At 47.1% G+C, this 23,949-nt stretch overlaps 1 long non-coding RNA gene across 1 annotated transcript in view; it reads right to left on the minus strand.

The window, feature by feature from the left end:
* The window catches only part of LOC134807829 (uncharacterized), a 52,989-nt gene that overhangs the window by 10,939 nt on the left and 18,101 nt on the right, over positions 1-23,949 (minus strand). Inside the window, exon 2 of the long non-coding RNA XR_010149182.1 lies at positions 9,571-12,370. This is a non-coding gene — a long non-coding RNA (uncharacterized LOC134807829). The remainder of the gene's footprint in view (positions 1-9,570; positions 12,371-23,949) is intronic.

The following is a 23,949-nucleotide window of genomic DNA, read 5'->3' on the forward strand; positions in this document are numbered from 1 at the left end:
ACACAGACACAGGCACACACGCTCACACATGCGTGCACACTTCTTCTAAATACATGCCACATTTACTTTCATTGACACATCCAGTAAAACTCCAGTTGGTCCTAACTCTTCCCATGCTGTCTGGATCATCAGAACACTAGCATTTCAATGGACAAAGCTCTGAGATGGAGAGCCTCTGTCTCCCGCAGCCTTTCCAGGCCATAGTTGGATCAGGAAAATCAGTGATGCCCACTACTCTGGCTCACATTCTGTGCAGCAGTGGCCCCAGGACTCCCTCTGGGCACTGGCCCCAGGGAGCTCCATCAGGAAGATACCCAGCAGAGTGAAGGTTTGGAGCAGTCTGACCAAATAATAAATCTTTCAGAGGCACAGCCTACAGCTGAGAACTTGACTGCCAGGAAATATCATTTTTCCCCCTGGAGCAGTCAAGCTGAGAACACAGCTCCCGGCTGCTGAAGCAGGTGGACCATTCTCTAACACCAGAGTCCTTCTGGAACACAGGATTCAGAGAGGGAAATGTGGGCCCTGTTGTCTCCAGGTGGGAGAATCAAGGAGGCCCAAAGGCAGGGATTAAAGGGCACAGAGGAGAAGGCTGAGGCTGCCAACCAGAAACCCCTGCTCAAGGAGACCATGACCACCCATGGCTGCTAATTGCAAGCTGCCTGGCAGAAAACAGGAAATCCCTCTGAAGTAGGTGCTGTGCCCTGTGTTCAATTCAGCCGAGATAGGGCATGCCAGATACTCAGACCCATGCTCAGCTCCCTGGAGACAGTTTCTGTCCTCCAGAAAACTACAGTCCAGTGGACCAGGCACCCTGATGACAGGATAAAGAATATGAAGAGAGAGACATGAAATTTCAAGATGCATGACCTGGGCGGAAACTTGACTTCATCTTCAAAATTCCAACTCTAACTTAGATGCATATTGCTCTTGACTCTGGGGAGTTTTCAGAATAGGATTATTTCAGCAGAATAAGGGTGAGTGCTTCTCCTTGCTCCTGAGATTCCTATTGTTTCTCATAAGGACGCCACAGCCCACAGCTGACTCCAGGGACAGCAGTCCAAGACCAAAGTTCATGCAGGAGCTACGCCAGTTCTGGGCAGAGCCAGCATCCCCCTTAAAGGCTGCGAACTTCCTGTCATGAAAGACTCTGCTGTAATAGTCATCATTGCCATCATCGTCATCATCATCATCATCATCATCATCATCATCATCATCCAGCAATAGCCAGAGGAAGATTATTAAGGACAGACACTCGGTCTTTTTCTCCTCCACACCCTTGACAGAGCCTGACCCAAAGTAATGTTCAACAGGTGTCTATGAGTGAATACATAGAGTGCTTAATGAGAGATATGTAGGGAAATGCAAGTATTCCTAATTTTCCTGTCTTCCAGGATCACCATAGTCTTCTCTATGCAGATAAAAATAATTGAGGACCTCTTCTGTGGCTGTAGAAAGACCATGACTCCCAGAAGGTTCCCCTCTGTTAGGACTACAGATTCCCCTTTGTTAGGACTGCTGTGAGCCCAGGAAAGGCATGTGCTCAGGTCCCCCAGGGGCAGCTCTTCCCTGCTGGTTTCAGAGCAGTGCTTGGAGCCCTTCCCTGCCGACCTCTCGTTTGTAAGGTCCCTCCTGTGCCCCATGCTTCTGCTTAGCTTCTCCCAACATGTGGGCACCCTCTCACCTTTTAGTCCCTACATAAGCCTGGCACTTAGCTGTGAAATGTAGAACTTCATGCCCTCTGAGGATAAACCAAGAGGAGACAACGCTGAGAAGGAAGGCCTCCAAGGTGAATATGGGAACACACTGCTTCCAGTGCCAGTCAGCAATGCAATCCCACGGTGGGGAGCAGATCCCTTCAGGCAGCAGCGCCCCTGACTCCTACACTCAGGAATACACCCTCATGCCCCAACAAGCTGCTGGGCACTCCCAGAGGGCAGTTCTCCGGAGTTCTCTCCTCCCTTTCTCCACAGGTCCAGAGTCTCATATCCTGTCATCCACAACTCTAGGGAGCCCAAACAAAAATGGTTAAGCTCAAAGTAACCCTCCCAGAGCTTTTGCTCTGGCCACAGGGAGGGCAGACAGCCCCTCCATCGTCAGGAAGGGCAGTTTGAGGTCCTCTTTCATCACCCTGTTCTTCTCTCCTGCTTTTGTGTGACCAAAGGGCTTACTAATGCCCCTTCAAAGATAGGTTCTACAGCCACCCCAAGATCACTGAACACCTGCGTGTGTTTGTGACATTTTTTGGCTGCATATTTGTCTGGGATCTGCCACACGTGGAAGGGGAGAAAAACCTGGCAGGGTCTTTGCACCCCAAGCATCGCAGTGCCCAGGCTCAGTGACCTTTCTTTGCCACCCACCACCCTTTAGTGTCTGCCCTGCTCTGTGCAGAGGCTCAAGGAGGAGAACTGTCAGAGCAGACGCAGCCAGGAGCAGGGAGGCAGCGGCAAATATCTTCCTGTCACTGACATCTTAATAATCACCAAGTTTTCAAAGAAACTTCCAACCACAAGGAAACTTCCAGACAAAAATGACTTCCAGTGAAATGCATTTACCTCACAGTTCTTCTCCACATGTACTTTATGACAGCATCGTGAGTCTCCTACCTGGAGTTGAAATATTGTCAGCTTGTACGAGTAAAGCAGGATGGAAGTGAGTTTGTATTGAGAAAAAAAAAAAATGTCAGTCAGGCTCCTAATTGCCTCTGAGCCTGCTAAGGAGGTGCAGGGCCCCCAGCCTGCACCCATGCTACCCTTAGCAGCCGCCGACTCTCAGAATGGCCAAGTCAGAGGCCACTTCGTGGCCAGAGGGCACAGTCTGCACACTGCACACATGGCAGTGGGGTGCTCACCAGCAACCCTGACCTCATGACCTCGGTCCTCCTTACTGTGCAGCTCCCTTAGGGAGCAGGAGGACCTGCAGAGGATCCCTGTCTGCCCCCTTTAGGAAAAGGTCTGAAGTCATTTACATGTGAGTGAGAAGAGTGACGGTTCCTGTGTCCTCTCTCCTTGGGATACGCTTCCCCAGCCTGGACTCTGTTGGCAGCAGCAAGAAGATGGCAGATGGATTTGAGAGGGGAGACCTGTTCCTTTCCTCCTTTGAACCTCTTCTGTTTTTCTGTTTTTCTTTTTCTTTTTCTTTTTCTTTTTTTTTTTTGAGACGGAGTCTCACTCTGTTGTCCAGGCTGGGGTGCAATGATGCGACATCGGCTCATGGCAGCCTCCGCCTCCCGGACTCAAGCGATTCAAGTGATTCTTCTGCCTCAGCCTCCCAAGTAGCTGGGATTACAGGCATGTGCCACCATGCCCAGCTAATTTTCGTATTTTTAGTAGAAACAGGGTTTCACCAGGTTGGTCAGGCTGGTCTCAAACTCCTGAGCTCAAGTGATCCACCCGCCTGGGCCTCCCAAATGGCTGGGATTACAGGTGTGAGCCACCGTGCCCAGCCTGAACCTCTTCTTAACCATAGTCTTCCTCTCCCAGGTGTCCTGGTCAACTCTTCGTCCTTTCCATAACAAATGCTGCTCATCTTTCAAAGCTCTTCTCCCATCCTCTTTCAGCCACAAACTCATCCCTAACTCTCCCAAGCAATAGAAACGTCTCCCTTGCCTGGCCTGACTCCTGTTGCTCAGACAGAACTGGCCCAGCTGATGGGCCTGGGAAGGCCTCTGGCTAGAGAGGACCCATCACGTCCCTCCTCACCCACCTGGCCCTACAGCACTGGCACTGTACTTTCTCCCTCCACCTCATAGTGCAACCATGCACGGGGCTTCTCACACATGAGGCAGAGCACATAATTCAAACCTGTGCAGTACAGAAAGATGGAGGAATGGTGTTCCTTTGTTTGTCTTAGAGAAACGTCCCCATATGGAGAAAACGCCCCCCAACCAAGGCCCACACCCAGAGCCTTGCTCATTGCTGCTGGTGGAGGCTGGTGGCTCGTCAGTGCTGACTACAATAGCTCCATCTCCTGACCTGCTCTTGTTCTTAAAGTTCATGGCTTTTCTGGTAGCCACAGGGGACAGGACCATGGTATTTGTCAAGAAAATTACACTTGTACCGAGGGACTGAAAAACAAAGGTGAGCAAAATGTGCCATGATGGGGTACTAGAGGCCCCACAAGGGCAGTTGTCAACAGCTTCTATCTCCCACCCCCAGTGAAGCACTCCACAGGAACTTGGAGGATGGTGAGGGCATCACGGTGGGGAGAGGACTTGGATGGCGGAGGAGGAGCTGAGGATATAGAGGCTTTAGCTAGGTTGGGGACTTGGGGAGTAGTGAAAGATAGGAGGCTACTGGGAAAAAGCCCAGGGCATTGAAAATTGAGAAACTTGGGTTCTAGTCACAGTGTGGGTCTGACACATCATAAGGCCTCAGGCAAGTCAATTCGCCCCTCAGAGCCTCTGCTTCCTTTTCTCACTGTTGAATGAGATACTGGCCAAACACACAGGAGTTTTAATGCTTTACAAGAAAAGAAAACATTGTCCAGACCCAGGGATGGGTATAGGGAGTGCTTATCATGCGTGTGAAGACCATGAGCCAGACCCAGAAAGTGTCACAGAGGGAGAAGGGTCAGGGCTGACCATGCCTTAGGAGTTGAGAGTTGAAGTGGGTTCAGGCAGGGAAATTGCAGAATTGAAAGTGAAGGAAGCTGTCCTCTGAACTAGGTACATGGGGCTGGATTTGCAGAGACATCAGGCTCAGAAATGCACACTCAGGCTTCCTAGCATGGAAATCATAAGTTCATCTGGAGGACTAGAGTGGTCAATGAGCCAGGAAGTGACTATGGAAAAGCAAAGAGGACCCCCAAAGTTGCTGTGCAATCCCAAAGCTGGGGCCATTTGTGTGTATCTCTTCCCAACTCAGTGTTCAGTGACTTCATAGGAAAAAGTCACTGAAAATCAGCTGTGGGGGTACGGCAGTATTTACATAACGGAAAACTGCAAACTAATTGGGGATGGTTCTTCACGAGCTGGTTATTAGACATTTTTACCACTCCCAAAGGACATCTCATTTTAAAGGGGGAGAGAAAAAGCCAGCCAAAGAAAACAGAAAGCAGACTCAAAGCTGGAGGTGCAGAAGCTGGAGGGAAGAATGCCCTGAATGCAAGGCAGGAGACATGGCCCAGAGGAAAAGGTCTCGTTGGTGTGGACTGGGTCCAGATGAGCCATCTGCACTCTCTCACTAGTGCACTCTGTGACTTCAGACACACGCGTTGGGACAGCTGGCTAGCACCAAGCCAGAGGGGAAGATGACCTCGGTGGGTGTGTCTATGCTGCACCACCTGATCAGGCTCCGACCATGACCTTGGCCTCACTGTGATAGTGACAACACGGACTTTCTCCTGACTTTTTGTCTAATTTCTTGGTTCTTCTGGAAAATGAAAGCATGACCAAAAAGCTATTTTCACAACATCTAAATTCTACTCTGACAAAATTTAATGATACATGGTAGAAAAACTTCATGTTTCCTGGCACACAGACATGCTAGCAATGAGAAGGAGTTAACGTACTGGCCAGATTGTACTTAGACCCTCCTCAGACACTGGCCACCCCAGACTTATGACTGTCATAGTGCTGGGAGCAGTCTTGACTTCTCCCAGAGCTCAGGGCTCATTCTCTGCAGAACTCTGTCAGGCAGCAGTTACATTATGTATCTGCTCAACGCTCAGGCAAGAAACCATTATGTTCACGGATCATTATTGACATCCTGACATTTGTCACCTCCTTTCATAGCAGTTAAATCTTGCTTTATCTGTAAATGTCACTATGTCATTTATTCATGAAAGGGGTCACATTCCTGAAATAGCATGCTTCAGTTTAAAAGGGGAGCTTGGCTTTATTCGCAGTGGGTAATCCTCAAACAAACTTTACTGCTGATAAATGCTTTTTTATTGGACTTTCTTGGCCTTAAATGACATCCTCAAATGTAGAATGCAGTTCTGGGTTTGTGGAAATAAAATCTGAATGTTGAACAAGAGAGAAAATTGTTGAGATTAGAATAAGTGGAGCTTTTCTGTGGCCACATGTAGTAAGTTGGATGTAAACAGATTTGAATTTATTGAGAGTAAGCCACAATTTTAATATGATTGTTACACTTCTGGAAACATGCCGATGGCCTTTTTGAATCATTTATGCCACAGAAACCTCAATGAAATCAGGGGCCTTTTAACCTTCCTGAGTTTATCTCTTAGCTGGGGACGTTAGAGAGGAGAAATCAGCGAACTTGATGTGCTTAGTTCTCCAACCTTCAGATTCCAAGGACGCTGGGGAGATGATTAACTCATCTCAGAACATAAGTTTACAGGAAATAGTATTTCTTTTCTTCACAAAGTTTGTTCAAAGTTCACTTTAAGTAGGGTAATTACATAATTTATTATCCAAACGTACACCTTTCTAAAAAGAAAGGAGGTTAAAAAATAAATAATAAACAGCTATTGGTTGATCTATTAATACATCAACCATGAACCCAGACAAAACAGGCATATATCCACCCTAACTGTAAGGCTTTATCAACTGTGTTGTATCATTGTTTTGCTTTACAGGTTTATATTCACCAGCTGATAATTAAATATTATCCCAAAAAGGCTTTTCTCTCTGTGTACAGGGTCCCACAGCTATCTGACTTTGACTCATTTTTCTAACCCAGTGATTCTCAAAGTGTGGCTGGCCCATGGACTGAAATGGCCTGAAGAGGGTGTTAAAAAAATGTAATCACCTAGTCTCTAGTCAGATCTACCAAATCAGAATCTCCAAAGAGGTGGCTCAGGCACCTGCATTTTAACCTACCTCCCAAGTTCTTCTTCCACTCCCTGAAATTTGAAAGCCAACTGCTCTGATCCAAAGCTCTGGCTTGCTCTAGCTACCTCTGTGTTCTGGTCACACTGCAGTAATAAGAAGTGGGTGGGTAAATTCTGCTCTTTTTGCCTAGAAAAGTAACTTGCAGATGGGGCGTGAGCTGAAAATACATTCTCTGTTGTGCACAAATACGGAGGCCGTGACACTTCCCGCATGATGCCATCAAACCTCATCCTCCTCCCCCGCACAGAGTCGTGCATGTAACCATTTCACACCCACGAGGTGCAGGCTGCATGCATAAATACAGTCTCAGAGTAGCAGGAAGATAAGAAAACAGTAAGACGACGTTGGCTTCATTGCAAAACGTGATCGAATGCAATTAAAACTACTCACTCTTAGGATAGAAAAGGGCCTGGGAGGAAGATTTCTCCAGGCACTAATGAAATCTTTTTTGAGTGTCATATGGCTGCAGTGACAAAGATCACAGACCACAGCCAAACCTAAGCTCCTGCTTCCACTTGTAATCACAGGCCAGGGTCATGGTCATATGGCCAGCACTGACTCACATAACATCCTCATTAGTTCACCGGCATCATCACAGCCCTGGTAACTTCATACCACCGATGGCCACTGAAAGGGACCAGGAGGGTGGGAAGCTAAATCAAGGCAGCAGGGGCAACAGATAATCAGGGCACATTTTAGTTGTGGGGTGCTTTCATGTACATTTCTCATTATCACCTCCCTCAATTGAGTTGGGATTTCCTGTGCACCCCATGTGCTAGGCACTATGACAGGCCCTGATGTCATGCGTTGCATCAGGCACAGGCTGCACGGGCCAAATGGGTAACGGCCAGGAGAGTGTCACTCACACACTGTCGGCAGAGTCTGAGGAGCATAGAGGTGTGCCTCCTGGGAGACCAGGGACTGACTCCCTGATGGAGGGACCTCAGGACCAGTGCTCACCGAGCAGAACCGGAAGGAGGCACTCACGGAGGAAAGGTGAAGGAGCAGAGCAAGAACTGGTTACATGGGATGCGTGGCCTCCCCCCTCGAGAAAATTCCAGTCCAGCAGAAAAGACACACCAGGCACACGGAGACAAGCCACCTGCAGCCGTTGTTCAGCAAGGCCTTGTGTGGGGACTAGTTTTTGAGAGACAAGGGCAACGAGGCTCAGAGAAATGAAGTCACTGGTTCAAAGTCACAGAGCAAGTTAGTGTCACAGCCAGGATTAGAATGTGGGTCTCGTAGTTCCTTGTTCAGTGTTCTTTCCTCTACACCACAAAGTGGGAAGTGTTCACAGGCTAGTTAAACTCATCCCAGGTAATACTCTGCTCTGACTAAACATCATCACAGCCTTGGCAACTTCATACTGCTGATGGCCACTGAGAGGGACCAGAAGGGTGGCCAGCCAAATCAAGGCAGCAGGGGTGGCAGATAATCAGGGCTCTCCTATGCACGCTTACACAAGCCATTCTTCCCTCGTGGGACACTCTCCTCTCTTCCTTACACTTTGTTTATTGATCTTATCTTTTAAGAACATTCCAGCCCACAAATCCCATGGGGTACCCTAGAGATGGCTGGCTGTTCTGAGCTGTCTTGCACTGAAACAAGGGGAGGAGGTAGCCTTTATCCCTCCCACCCCCATTGAGTCCTTGAATGTAGGTTGTCCTCAGGGAGGGGGCCTGATCTTGGACAAGATAAGACCAAATATTGGAGAGAACTGAGGACGGTCAGCCAACAATGTGTCCAGCAGATGGGAAAATGAGTGCCTCAGTGCTGAAAGGGAGATCTGGGCAACACGTCACAGCATCCACTACTCCAGCTTTGCTGCTCCACACAAAGCTCCCCTAACAACCTCAGCCCCACCCTGCTCAGCCCCAATCCTTCCCTCCTCTGACCTCTAGGGTCCGGTCTGTGTCATTCACTCTGCTCTTATAGTCTTTCTTCATTTCTCTATTCTCCCTTCAACAAGGATTAACATACAGAACCTGCACATTAGGCCTTCAAAATGAAGAAATAAATATGGTATAGTTTCCAGTCTTTAGTGTATAATAGCCCTGCTTGACCAGGCCATTTGTACAAACCAGAATCTCTCCTCCTCCACTGAAGCAGGAGTCTCACCCTTCTTCTTCTGCTCTGTCGCTCCAAGTCTAGGTGGGGCTGAGCCAAGGACCACACATGACCCCAACCCCAGGGATAGTCTTCACCTCTGATGCTCACTGCCTCTGCAAGGAGCACCTGGCTCCTGGCCCTGCACAGATCACCTACCTGGGCAGCATTTGCTGAAGCACCTTGGACCCTCACATCAGCTGAGAATCCTTCACCACCACTAAGCATGGGGCTCAGCCTTCCTGCTGGGCTCCAGCCTAGGCTCATAGCCACTGTAGATCAATAGTGAGAGTCCAGGGAGGAAGTCATCATATGCCCAGGAGATGCTGATTGAGAGCCAACTGTGAGTCCACCTTAAGAATGGTAAAATCACCATCCTGGCTAAAACAGTGAAACCCTGTCTCTACTGAAAATACAAAAAATTAGCTGGGCATGGTGGCAGGCACCTGTAGTCCCAGCTACTCAGGAGGCCGAGGCAGGAGAATGGCATGAACCCGGGAGGCGGAGCTTGCAGTGAGCCGAGATCGCGCCACTGCACTCCAGCCTGGGCGACAGAGCGAGACTCCGTCTCGAAAAACAACAACAACAAAAAGAATGGTAAAATCTCAGGGCCTCTCCATTTGACCTTCAGTACCTCAACAACCAAGCAAGACCCCTGACCTCACCTTCAAATATCTTGATTCTTAAGCTTCCATTCCCATTTAAGTGGACGAATTCACCCTCAGTTCTTCCCATCTGCTCAGAGACTGACATTCACTGAGCTTTAAGGTAAGGAGAGAAAGTTTCAGTTAAAATTTCAAGCCCATTTTTAAAAAGCATAGGTCCAATTCTTCCCACTCACCAGATTCTGCCAACTCACCTGCTTTCAGCAGCCTTGATAGCCCTCCCTGAGCTGGGTGCTAGGAAGAGCCAGGACACAGTTCCTGGTCTGGGGGAGTCTAGTCTAGCTGGGAGGCAGAACGGATGTCACAGGGCCATGATGGGGCAAAACTAGCCCAGTCAGACTACCTGGCACCCATTCTTCTCAGATCCAGGCCTCTTCAGAGTTACGAGATTTATTTGAACAAATGTCCTTGTCTCACTGAATCTCAGTTTCCTAATAAATGGAGAAAATATTGACCTGTCAGGTTCACTGTAAAACTGAATGAGTGTGAATGTCAAGCACTTCATGCAGGGCCTAGCACACAGTAGGCCTGCACCTTCATAACTCTCCTTCTTCCATAAAAGTGGAATGTAACTGTGGTCGTCTGCTCCCACTCAGGAGGAGGATTTTCAAACTGGCACATCCTCTGCCTTGCTCTGTGCCTGTGAGAGAGTAGATTAACCTCCAAATGCCTCAGGTTCCTCATCTTTGGACAGTAATTGCTGTCCCTGTGGCTACCCAGCTCCAGTTATCATTGAAAGCAAAGCACAAGGTACGTTTCAGTGTGTCTGGGAGCTGGCTGGGAGACAGTTTCCAGAGAGGTGCAGGGTGGGGTTCTATTATGACCACTGGGATTGAAAAGACAGCTCTATTTTCCACTCTGTCTTTCTATTAAATTGAACTCCAGCCCTGGAAATTAATATCCCCACTGCATTTGAGTGAGGTGAGGTGGCTCTATTTTTACAAGCACAGCAGCATCAAGCCCTAGTCTGGGATGCACATGTGACCTTTTGCTGGGCTCTGCATCAGGGAATCATAATTCAGGGCCAGCCTCAGCTATGCAAACCTCCACAGGCCTTTTATGACATGAGTGCTATTGAATATTCTATAAAATCTCCTTGGAAAACTGGCCCACATTTCTTTATAATCTCCCCAGACTGTTTCTGAAGTCTTTCTATAGACATTTTTACTCTAAAAATCCATAGTGTTTCTTAATAAGAATCCAGGCCTCTCGTAAGGGATTGTGGAAAGGATAAGGCTGGATCGGTCTGCAGGAGAGGTTGAGGTGGAGCCACGGCAGTCACTCTGCTCCTGTTAAGCCCTTGGATGAGGCTTCAGAGCTGAGGAACCTGTCAGCAGGATGCAATCGCTTCCAGTGGATGGAGATGAAGGAAGGGATTTAGAAGTGGAGCCATATTCACCCCCACACTCCACTGGATTCCAAGCTCTCCTAACCTGGAGTAGGAGAAGGACAGGGAATAGGACCAAACACCTGTGTGCCTTCTGAGATGCTCCCGGCTGTCTCTTTCTCTCTTTCTGTGGGCTGGAGCCCACTTGTGCCAAGCTTTCCCCCACTTTTCCACTCGCATGAAGCACAGTATCATGAGCATGGGATCTGGCTTACTGAGCATCCACCAGGGGCTATGATTTCCTCTGGATATAACCTTGACCAGTGAGAAATGGAACTGGAAAGTAATTGGACAGATAAATATCCTCTTTTCTTCCCAATGTGGATTACTTCAAAGCGTGTTTTTTCCTCACCAACCTTCCCATGCAGCCCAGTGCGCCAAGCGGCTGTGCCTGTTGAGGAACTAATGTGTCACTGCAAGGTTCATATAAACCTCTGGCTAGCAGAGGGGCAGGTGGCATTGCATTGCTTCCATCTTTCCTTGATTCACTTGCCTCTTCCTGCCATCACCCTCACCACCTTGAGCTTGTACCTCCAAAGTAGGGTGTTATTGCTTTAATTCTTGCCACAAACACTACCTTTCAAAAGGACCTGGGCTACCATACATGTGGCTTTGCCAAGAGTGAAGATCAACTAAGTCGGCAGAGGGCTCTATCAGAGGCAGATGGGTCCTTTGGTGATCCTGGGGGACAGAACTTCTCTATGACTAATCTCCATGCCACACCACCCCCTTTTGCCTGGCACAGGCTTAGCATATGGTAGAGATTCCATAAGAAGCTGAAATATGTTGCATTAAACTGAGCATGTTAGAACCAGAAATAAACCTGAGCCCTTTCCCCAAAAAGGTTTTCTAATCAGGAGAATGAGCTATGAGCTTCTGCTAGCACTGCCCTTTGGAGTAACTGCATTTTCAAGAACCCTGTAAAGGATCATGCACCGTATACTCACCCTTCAATCTTTTACAACTTTTGAAACTCTTTCACAGGCTATAGTTTATCAGATTCTCATAGAAAGTCTCCAAAACAAACAACGTAGATAGCATTTTACTTAAATTGACATTTAACACCCAGGGAAACCAAGACTTGCAGAGGTGACATGATTTTCCCAAGCTCATACAAAGTCCAGGCCCTTTACTGCGGTGTTATCATACTAAAACAGGTAGAGGTCCCAGGCACCAGTTCACGTGCTCTTACATACTAATTGCACAGACAAGAGAGACCATTCATACTGCCTGGCATATGCCTTTTGTCCAAAGACCATAGTTGTATTCATGTCCTCAAATGAACAAAGGGAACACGGTGATCCCTCTGGAACACGGTGAGCACAAGCCTCTCTTTGTTCTTCTCTGCATTGCTAAGTCCATCTCAGTCCTCAAAGAGCAGCCAGGCTTCCCAGCATGGTCTCTGGTCCTGGTCTTCCAAGGAGCAGCATTGGCAAGGGAGATAGATCACAGGAAAAGAAACACATTAGAACTTCCATTCCCCAAAACGGGCACTTTGGACTCCAGCAAGCACTGGGTGATGCCACTGTTTCTGTCCCACTGACCTTCCGTTGCAAGTGTGGGGTACACATGCAGAAGGAGGCATTGGTCTCCCTCAAACCCCATGCTAACCCCTCCCCTTCTTCTCCAAGGTCCGACAGCACTCACAGTTTCAGCACACAGCTTGGTGTTGATCATATAACTCCTAAAATTGTTTTTCCTAGTTCTTATTCCACAAGCATTAACCTCTTACTAGTTGCCAGATATTAAGGATATAATAAATAAGGCATCATGCTTGCCTTCAAAGAGATCACAGTCTAGAGGGAAGACAGACACCTAAGTAGACAATTATAAGACCGTGGGAGGACAATAGAGGCAAGAACATCTACTCAGAAGAGAGTAAGTAACTCTCCCTGGAGTTGGGAGAGACTTCACAGAGGAGGTGGCGTCTGAGTTGGAACCAGTGGATGAACAGGAGTTTGCCGCAGTTGACAGAGTGTCAGAGGACAGAGCTTGTACCAGTGCACATTAGGAAGAACCAGAACCATGGAGGCAGCCAGAAACTCAGACACTAGAATAAGGTGTGAGGGGAACAGTAGGGGACAGGCTGAGGCCAACTCATGAAGGGTGTTAAATGCCAAATTGAGGAGAAAGTCTTTCCATGTCCTCAGAAACAGGGCTGGTGTCCTTTACAGTTCTATCCCTCCCAGACCTAGCCCAAGGCTGATAACCTAGGAGTGGTCCTCTCCCCACCACACACACTTGGAGCTGAACCACTTGAACCCCTCAAAGAAGAACTAAGTGCCTCGGAAGACTCTGGATGGAAAATCCAGCTTCATCTCCAAGGCTCCTTCCTGGTAGGAACTGTCCCTGTGAAAATGAGACCTGGAGGCAGGATGGAAAAGCTCCCTCTTGTCCTGCTGCTGCGGCTTCCCAGGATCATATAAGCCCAAGTTGCCTGTCATCAGCCACCAAAGCCATTTTTTATTCCAAATAAAGAAAAGGACCAGCTGTCTGTCTGCCTTAACTTCCTGCCTGACCCAGGAGAAAGGAAAGAAAAAGACAGACAGACAATTAAAGACAGAGCTTTATGAGCAAATATAGAGAGATACAAAATGGAATTGGGCCATGAGACATGGAAACAAACAGCAAGAAATAGAGTGAGACAAAAAGACACAGGGCCAGCCCAGAGAAAGAAGCAAAATACTTTTTAAAAAGAAAGCTGAAGAGTTCAAATAAAACTGGGGGAGTTATAACCATTTAAAGTGATGAATAAATTCGGGACTGAAAGAAACAAGATGAGAAGATTATCCTCTTCCAACAGTTTGGCCACCAAACAGAAAAAGAAAAGAAACAAGGAAATTCCCTGAGTAATGCCATGCTGGCCAATGCTGGAGACTCTCTCCATCCAGCATTTTCCTGAGGCCAGAAGCAATGTTGGGCTCTGGAGCCAACTGTTTGCCAAATGCTAAGTCCTGAAATATCACCTCCACCTCCTGCATTCAAAAGTTCCTCCCCCAGGAAGGCAACTAGGGCTGGATTCTCCTTTTACTGGGGATACAGAGGAAAAGCACTAGTGTTTTACAGTGGCTCTAATTACCTTGGAAGTACTCAGAAGAAGGTGCACACTTGCATTTTTTTTTTTTTTTTTTACTGTCTTTCATAAATCTCAGTCCGGCTCACTAGCATGACTGGTTCCAACTTCTTCAGCACAAGCTCTTCTCAATTTTCCTTCTTCGGAAGCCTGTGCTCTTTACTGGCCTCCTGTCAGGGGCTCCTGCCTGCACATTCTCTGCCTGAGCCTGCTTGCTGCACGGCTCAGTGCCAAGCTCTCTGTCACCTCCCTGTCTGCATCAGGGGCCCCCTCATTTCAGTGGCTCCTGGGATGCTCCAGTGGCAAAACCCCAGGAGATACTCAACTCCTGCTGTTCTTCCCGGAAGGAACTTTAACAGATACAATGATCAGAAAAAAGCAAAACAGACACAGGAAGGCAGAAAAGGCAGATGAAACTTCTATAACTTATATCACCAAACATGTTGCCTCCTCTATGTGGTAGACACATTTACATGCATTGTCTTTTGTTGATTCAGTGCAATTCTAAAATAATCTGCTCCACTTGGAGCACAGACGCAAACCCAGAGACGTTAAAAGGGCCTCTGAATCTAAAAACAGCTGTCAAAGAGCCCATAGGTTGTACTCTAAAGAAGAAGTATCCAGCACTTTGGGAGGCCGAGGCGGGTGGATCACGAGGTCAGGAGATCGAGACCATCCTGGCTAACACGGTGAAACCCCGTCTCTACTAAAAATACAAAAAATTAGCTAGGCGTGGTGGCGGGCGCCTGCAGTCCCAGCTACTCGGGAGGCTGAGGCAGGAGAATGGTGTGAACCCGGGAGGCGGAGCTTGCAGTGAGCCGAGATCGTGCCACTGCACTCCAGACTGGGCGACAGAGCGAGACTCCATCTCAAAAAAAAAAAGAAGAGGTAGTACCACCTTCATGTCCTTCCCTGTGACCTAAAATCAAGTTTAAAAATAAAGATGCCTAGGATGTTTTTCCTGATCCCAGGGCTAGTTAGTAATTTTAAGTCCACAGACAATGGGTATCACTAAAAGGAGCAGCATTGAGAAGGAGGAGCCAACAGGAATAGTTTAGGATAAGAGTTAACTGGCACCGTTTCATGCTGGAAGGTGTCACTATATTATAGCCCTACAAGAAAATAGGTTCTCCTAAAGATTGAGAGAATTTAGAGCTATGGAGGCACCACGTGGAGTAACAGCTTCATTTTACAGATGGGAAAACTGAGGCCCAGGGATGAGACACCCTAGGTAAATGGTGTCCTGGCTGCTGTTTTAGGAAGCAGGGAGGAAGCAATCCATCTTTTCAAAAGAGTTCCAGAAAGTATGTGCAAGTCTAACAAAGGAAATATACACTTTTGCAGGCCAGCTCCTTCCCCAAGGACACAAGATAGGCAGTGTGTCCAGGCACCAGGGAGAGGGGGACAGAAATCCAGTTGCACAGAAATTGTACAAAAGGCAGGCAGCTGCGCTTAGTGCAGGAAGCTAGCACAGCCAGTAACAGCAGGTCTGTCTGCCTGAGATCTGGACTCCTATCTCTGGAGACCTAAAGAACTAAAAATCACGTATGGCCAGAGGCAGGGAAATCACCCAGCAAGCCTTGGGCACGCTACTGGATTTGGGCAGCTCCTCTGTTGAATTTTAATGAAGTAATTAAGAGCTAGATGATGGAGATGGGGCTCTGAAGAGCAACACTCACAGACCTAACCTCTTTGATATGTTCCTTCATCAGGAAGCAACTCTATCACTAGATGGCTTCATTAATATTCAGGCCTGCTCTCTAGCTCTTAAAGTGATCTATGCCAAAGTTTGTTAGTCTTTTAAATTACCTGCCGAGGACCCCCCCCACCACCCCTGAAAAAAAGGAAGAACGAATGCATTCTAAAGAAAGGACAATGTCACCGAGGGTGCTAGAAGAGATAAACCCTGCTCGTATTTCCTTTTCAGAAAGTAGTCTGGATAACCAAGAAGAAATAATTATGGGACACCCTCAGTGCAGACTGACGAGGAGAGATGGACTGGGACAGAAAAGATCCAGAGAATGGCAGCCCAAGAGAGCGAGCAGCCTGTTTTCACCAGGGATACCTGTCTTTTAGAGTTGGCCTCATGGCAGATACCTTGACCACTGGACAGCCCAGAGGTTAACTCCTCAATCCAGAATAAAGATAAAGAAGCCTAATGCTTGGGCTCCAAATGGCCCAGAGAACTTTGTTCAGAGAACACTAAACTTCTGCCCAAGAGGTAGGTATACCTTTGTCCCCCATGGTCAGGGAACAGAGAAGGGCTGACTCTCCTTTTTGCTCACCTGGTATATTCTCCCTGTTCCCTTTGCTTCCTTGTTCGTCAAGGCCCATATGAAACCTCCTCTCCTGCAGGGAAACTTCCTGTATAATCATGGAGGCTTAGAGGTGGGACCTCAGATTTCAGCCTACCCTATCTTCTCTCCCGCTCCTGTATTATCACTTTAAATAATTCCCAATTAAGAAGATTCAGCTTCTCCATGACTATTACCAAGGACAGGAAGATTACTCTTTCACAAGTTCAGTGTCAGTCATTTCTTGCTGTAAACATGTACTAAAAAGAATTCTGTTTCCCAACTACTTGAATGCATTAAAAATAGCTTTGTGGTGTGCCTATAAGGGAGTAGCATGGGGGAACCTTATGGTGAGAGTCTAGTTCTGTATCTTGACTGTGGTGGTTACATGAAGTCATTCATGGACCCTCCCCCCTTCCCGACACACACACACACACACACACACACACACACACACACACACACAAGTTCATGCAAACCTGGTGAAACCTAAAAAAGCACTGGGGATTATATCAATGCTAATTATCTGGTATGGATACGGAATCACAGTTATGCCAAGTGTCAAGAATGGAGGAGGCTGGGTGAAGAATGCAGGGGACATTCCCATGCATGTCTTTGCAATTTCCTGCAAATCTATGGTTATTTTAAAATAAGAAGTTAAAACAAAATAGCAGACATCTTTTGAAAGCATGTGTGTGCCATGCACTGTTTAAATACTTTTTAGGTATTAACTCACTTAAACCTGAAAACCACCATAGAAAGTAGGTACTACTATTTTCCCCATTCTACAGATGGAGACACTTACGCACAGAGAGATGAAGTCACTTTCCCAAGATCACACAGCTAGTGGGTGGTGGAGCCAGGATTAGAACCCAAGCTGTCTGATGCCAGAGCATCCCTGCTTGGCTGGCACTTTGCCTCATGACACTACAGATCTGGCAGGAGGAAGATGAAGTAAACTTCATCACTTATTTAATACACCATATTCATCACTATAATCAATCTGTTAACAACTCATATCTCTACAGAATTCTGTCACTCAGAGGGGTTTCACACACTCCATCTCACTGGAGCCTCACAACAATCCTGTGAGACAAATTTTTATTTTCTGTAATTCCCAGATGAGAACACTGAGGTTCCAGCCCTCGGACACCAAGTCTTAGGCCCCTGCCACCTGACATTCCCAGTCTTCTGCTGCTTTCTTGCAGCTATCAGAAAGTAACCCAGCTATTCCAAAATGACAAGCCTTCATTAATTTTAGTCAGCCTTCCCCTGGAAACAGTAACCTGAAATGCCCACTCCCTTGAGGAGGTGGCTAAAGGAAGAGGATGGAGTGATGCGCATTTAGGCATCAGGACTGGCTGGCTTAATGAGGCAGCAGAAAGCAGGCTCTGGAGTCCCACCCCCTGGAGAAGTCCCAGGGTATCCTCTTACTTTCCAACAGTGCAGTGTCAGGGCAAACAGGCACTCTTACAAGCATGTGCCCCGAGGCCCCCAGTAATTCTAAATAGAATCAGCTTGTACAATTCATTGCCTACCTCTCTGCCTCATCCAAATCACAGAGGAAAAGAAGTGACAGAAGCAAATGAGCAAGCTTTGCACTAATACAGGAGGATTTAGGGAACCTCTACAGGGGGAGTGGGGTGGAAGGGTAGGGGAGCACACAGAACTTTCTACCAGAAAATAGTGACAGTCTAACATAGTGTTTGATACTCTATCATCAGTGAGTCATTTATTTGCCAAGAGAAGATTTTTTCAACTCTGGGAATCTCCTTTAAAAACACAACTGTCTCTGAGAAGGTTTATTTCTCACATTCTTATGGAATAAGGTAAATAAAGATCAGCTGACAGCCAGCCTTTGCTGGGATGAAACATCACAGTGGGGTCTGCTGTCTTCTGAGGGAAGTCGGGAAGGGAGTACAGAAAAAGGAAGGAGGCAGACATTTAATGGCATGATCAAGAGTTGTTTCTAGACAGGAAATTGCTATGATCTGAATATTTGTATTCTCCACCTCCAAAATTCCTATGAGGAAACCTAATCCCAAGTGTGATGGAATTAGAAGGTGGGGCCTTTGAGAGGCGATTAGGTCCTGAGGTTGGTGTCCTCATGTATGGGATAAGTAACCCTTAGAAGAGATAAAAGAGAGTTTATTTTCTCCCTGTTTCTCTCTGCTCTCCACCATGTAAGGGAAGAGCCAGAGAAAAGTCCTCTGCAAACCGGGAAGAGGGCCCTCACCAGAACCTGACCATACTAGTGCCCTGATCTCAAACTTTCCAATCTCCGAACTGTGAGAAATACATTTCTGTTGTTTAAGCCACCTAGTCCATGTTATTCTGTTTTTCTGTTAGAGCAGTCTGGACAAATTGAGCCAGAAAATGATATATTTCTAGGCATATTCTGTAGCAACCCTCAGAGAGCAAAAGCTACAACGATGTTCATGGGTTCGGGACATTTCTAAAAGTTCTCCTGGCATTGGCCTTCCCCTGGAAGGACTAGGCCTGCCCTTTTCACAGACTCTTCTCTGATTTGCATCTTGGATGCTCCTACAGAAAGCCCTAATTTGGGAAATCAAGCCTCTTCAGCCTGGCTATGTTTCACTTCATTTCAATAAGATTTAACATACATTTATCATTTACATACTCAGAGTAGGGCACCAGGTTGGGTGTTGGGAGCACAAAAGGGGATAAGCCATGCCCAGCCGGGGCTCTCTATAGTCTCCTCTTGGGGAAAAGGTAATCTCAGCCATCCTGGTCCAGAAAAGTCTGGGTCCCTCTCCAAGGGACTTACATCGGCCAGCCTGGAGCCATCAGATTCTCCTGCTGATCCCTTCTCTAGTAGAGAGTCCGTGTGTCAGTGCATTCATCAGCTATTGCTTCAAAATAATGAGGCATGGCAAACAATCCCCAGATCTCATTGGGCTTACAACAATAAACATTCATTTTTCTCCCTCACGGATCTGCAGATAGGCTAGGATTTAGCTGATCTCAACTGGGCTCAGCAAGGCTTGGATCTGAACTAAGAATTGAGTTCAGGTGTGCTCCATATGTCTCCTCATTCCATGGACCAGAAATCAGCCAAGGCATGTTTTTCTTATGGCAGATGCAGAAATGCAAGAGGCCAAGCCAAATAACCAAAGCATATTGAAAGCCTCTGCTTATATCATGTATCCTAACATCCATGGTTAAAGCCATGACCGCCATCAACAGGATATATATTCCTGTTCCAGTGGGAGGTATTCCAAAGTCACATGAAAAGCCCATGAATATATCATTCTACTACAGGAAAGGAGAAATGAGTTAAGATCAATAATCCATCTACCAGTCGGTAATAACTAACTTACTGTTTGAGACAAGTTCCTAAAACCTCAGATGCCCTTGACAGAGCAGAGCCTCTGAGGCCCAAGACATGAGACAGAATCATTAGCCAATCAGTTCCACTTCCCTTCCATTGTGGCCTAGCACAACAATGGCCCATTGTAACCAGGAAGCAGCTGTGGACACAAAGGGAAACATCCTTCATTGTGTCTTCCTGGCTTTGTTCCAGGCCCCAGTAGAATACAAACCAGAAGCTCAGGCAGCCTTTGCGCTGGACTAAGGTGAATCATCTTTGTAGCAACTCTGGCCACCAGAGACGGTAGGATAATAACGTCAAATATCACGGGGCCAGACCTTCCTATGGGCTCTCCTCCACTATCCTTAGAGGCTGTGGTTTCTCAGCCCCAAGGAGCAGCCAGAGTCATCTAATCCTCATGATCAAAGCCTTACATTAATATCTGCCATTTTCTGAAGGGCTTGCCGTGTGCCAGGCACCATGCAAAATATTGTATTTTGATCTACTCCTCTGAAGACCCTGTGAAGGGTCACCCCACTTTGCAGATGAAGTTCAAAGAAGTAAGATCATTTTCTTATGGCTACAGAGCATGAGGCCTTCCAGAGGCAAAGGTATAAAGATGAATGGGACAGAGGTCACGTGGCTGAACACCAGCTCTTCTTTTAAACAACATCCAAGTTGTTAATCCCAATTCTGGGGTCTCAGTTTCACCATTTGTAAGTTGTTGCCATATAAGCTGACAGAGGGTTCAGTGAAAATTGAGGAAGAGAGCTTTGTGCAGAGCTAAGATTTTGGTGCCCCTGGTGAAGCACACACAGGAGCTCTTGACCTATGACTTCAGCTGTTACCTTTATCTCCGATGGCCCATCTTTAGAATATCTCTGAGCTACAGCAAAGCTCAGTGGCAAAAAGTCAAAGGAGGAAAGTCTGTGTCATAAAAAGAGAAATTCTCTCTTGGGTCTGACCGTGAGCTCCTTTCTCCTTAGTGGTGTAGTATGGCTTCCCTGGACCCCTTGCCAACAGGCTGCTCCATAGTAGTCCAGGAGAGAGGGGACGGTCACCCTCTGCTGACAGCACACAGTTACTTGGGTCCACACAACTATGCAGTAGGAGTTGCTCAGTTGTACTGCCATCAAGCAGGGGGAGGGGGCACACACTGCCACTTTCCTCGGCTACACCAGGGTTTCCTGGCCAGCTTGTCCTTACTCCTCAAAGCTTGGGGAGCCGACTCCTCTAGGAATAGGGGGCTTAGAAGACAGGTGATTTTGAGTGATGAGGTCAGATGGAGCCTGAACTCTCTCTCTTCTCCAGTCCTATCAGATTACTCAGAAGGGACTCCACATCCATCATACACAGAGTCTCAGTGTTCCTCAGATAGGGAACCCCCAGGGCTAGCTGGAGCAATAAAGTGGTCCTGAGGCCACTTTCTCTGCCCTCTGGTGCTGAGCCTGCTGGCACCGCTTTTTAAGCCAATGTTGAGGAATGGGGCTGGTTGCTGATGGAAGGAGAAATGACAGGTTTCCTGAAAAGAACCCAAGAGCTCCTCAGTGGGCAAAGGAGAACAAAAGGTGAGCCAGAGCCCAGGTCAGGTCAAGCCTGTGTCCAGAGGAGGGCTCCCTCTTCCCAGCTCTTTCCACACCCTGCGTGCCATTTAGAATGAAAGGCATGGACAAGGGGAAAGAAGGGAGCTATGGTCCCCGCATGAAGGCCTCCTTGGCAAAAGGCTTCAATCACAGTTGTCCAGCACCCATGGAACTGGGGAAGCAATGGGGGGCAGCCGAGGCTGCTATTTAGCTCCTCCGTCCATGTACTTTCTACGATAAAGTGTGATTAAGGCCAGGGAGAGCCCCAGAAGTTCCCTTCTTTAGAAAATCATCATCAGAGGCCTATTTGACTTTGGAAAACAAAACAAAAGAGAAAAAAACGCTTGACCCAAACTTTCTCAAACAGTGAGCCATTCTTTCTGTGAGCACACTGGCTAGAATTCTTAATAAGTTTGAATAGGAAAAGTGCCTTGTCATTCTTTTCCATGCTTTCTGTCTCTTCAGCCCCAGGAAGCCCCCCAGCTGATGAAGAGCCTGCCTGGAGCTCACACAGCATCTCCTGCCCTCCACAGTGTAGTTCATGCCACACTGTATTGGTATCATCCTTCCCTCCACCTTCTCAAAGAAAGAAAATTTTCAGCTTTTGTACATTCTGGCTAATAGGAAGGACATTTTCAAAGTCCATTAAAAAATAAAGTTCCATTTTACCTAGAAGCCTTCTCTGATCCTCCTGTGTCCTCATTCTACACACTGGAATGCCACAGAGATTTCCTCTTCTTTGAGTGTTGGGGCTCAAAGCTCATGTGTCTTAGGAGATATGAAGGCCAGCACTGGGCTTAAGTTCAGTCCTCCTAGGTAGAAGGTTCAGCAACTCAAATGCAGGGGCCATAGGGGACAAGTCTCCATGCCCTAAGCTCTCATGCCTCCAACAGAGCAGGCTGAAGGTATATGTTGAGTCAGCCTTTACTCACTGATGCATGGCTGGGGGCAGAACTGTGCCTAGGTGGCACGCCACCTCCCTAAGTCACCATAAGTTTGAGCACCAAGGTCAGGATCACTAGCACTGCCTCCTGTCCTGTCTCCTTCTCTGAATCAGAGCAACCCACATTCTCTAGAAAATGCTCCAGTCCTGTCTTTCCCATCTCTTTGCAGATGGCTCCAGAGGAAAGCTGTAAGTGGCCACTATGCAGGGAGGGCAGAAAGGAGGAAGAGTGTTCAAGGCAGAGTCAAACCCTGGTCTACAGGGAAGGAAACTGCAGGCCTGGGAAAACAGTGAGCTCAGTACAGACTATAAGACACAGCAGCTCCCACTCTATCATCGCCCACCTCCACACCTTCTCAGCCATCCGCACCTCCCAGACCACATTGTACTTCATATCTGGAGTGGCTGAGCCCATTGCAATCTCTCTGGAAGGCATTAAGGCCTAGAGGGAACTGGAGGGACTGAGGAGCAAGAAGTTCCTCGTAGGAGTCTCTAACTAACATGTTCAAGAACTTAATGCCAGAAACTCAGAAAAGTCCAGACTCTTGCACACACAAGGCTTCCTCCTGTTGGACTGTATCCATCAGCAGGTGTTCTCCATCATCTAGGTGAAACAGATGGAGCAGCTTGAGCCATAGTGAGCCTCCACAAAGTGCCCACTTAGTATGGGAGGCAAGACTCACACAGAAGTAAGCTAAGGATCCATCATGCTGTGGATGGATAGATTGCACAGGTGACACAGACATTCAGAGCAGCAGGAATTCACATGAAGAAGAGAGATCACTTGTGATTGTAGACCCCTAAAGGTGGTAAGGTTTTAACAGGCTCCCAAATGAGAAACACATCAATTTAAATGGGGAAAAAGGTCAGATAAATTTTCAATGTTAAAGGTCATGTAAATGTGGGCCTGATGATAAGATATGCAAACTGTACATTTTAAGCAATGGCGGAATGGGCCATTCAATGCCACTGTATGAAATGATTCTTTCTTCTTAGGCTCCATATTAGTTTAAAATAAAATAAAACCATTTCCCGCTTGATTACAGTTAGAATCAGAGAAGGATTTTCAGTCTGACCCTCAGTAGTGTTTAAAACAGTGGAAAAGAACAGATAAGGCATTGAATAAAATAAATGTTTCCAGTCTCAATCCAGTTACTGCTGAATGCAGCAGCGGATTGGAAAGGTAGGTCGCCTCTGGCATTCTCAGCCATAAGAAATTTAACGATGGATGAAAATGGATAAAATCAAGATGCTGTGATAGAATGGGAGGCTTCAATATCTCAGAAAATTAGGATCCTTGTAACCAATTTTACAATGGCTGGATTATAGCTAAATAGGATTTTAAGTCTATTGTAAATGAAAGGAAATCTAACTTAACTGGGCCACATCATTTTCACTGAAATGTGATAAATGCTAATTTCCTTTCCGGGCAACAGTGACTTGGCTTGTGATAGCTGTTTGCGAGGTGCTCAAGTCTGACCAATCCCAAATTGGCCTTTTCCAGGCCTAAGGCTGAGCCTTGAAATCCACGTTTTTAGGATGGGGAGGGCATTAAGGGAATCAGTCAAAATTTCCCCTATTTTGCTCCAGGGCCTCACCACTGGGTGCCCAAGGACATTCAACTACTTTTTAGAACCACCTCTCTCTACCCACTTTAGCGTGACCAGAGCAGCAAGATAGTCTCCCAAGCACCCGATTTTAAGATCTCTCCCTCTATACTTCTTTATTGTGACTGTTTCTGTTCCAAGCAAAGTATAAACAACCAAAG

Source organism: Pan troglodytes, chromosome 12 (assembly GCF_028858775.2).
Source record: "Pan troglodytes isolate AG18354 chromosome 12, NHGRI_mPanTro3-v2.0_pri, whole genome shotgun sequence".
In the NCBI taxonomy this organism is placed as follows: domain Eukaryota; kingdom Metazoa; phylum Chordata; class Mammalia; order Primates; family Hominidae; genus Pan; species Pan troglodytes.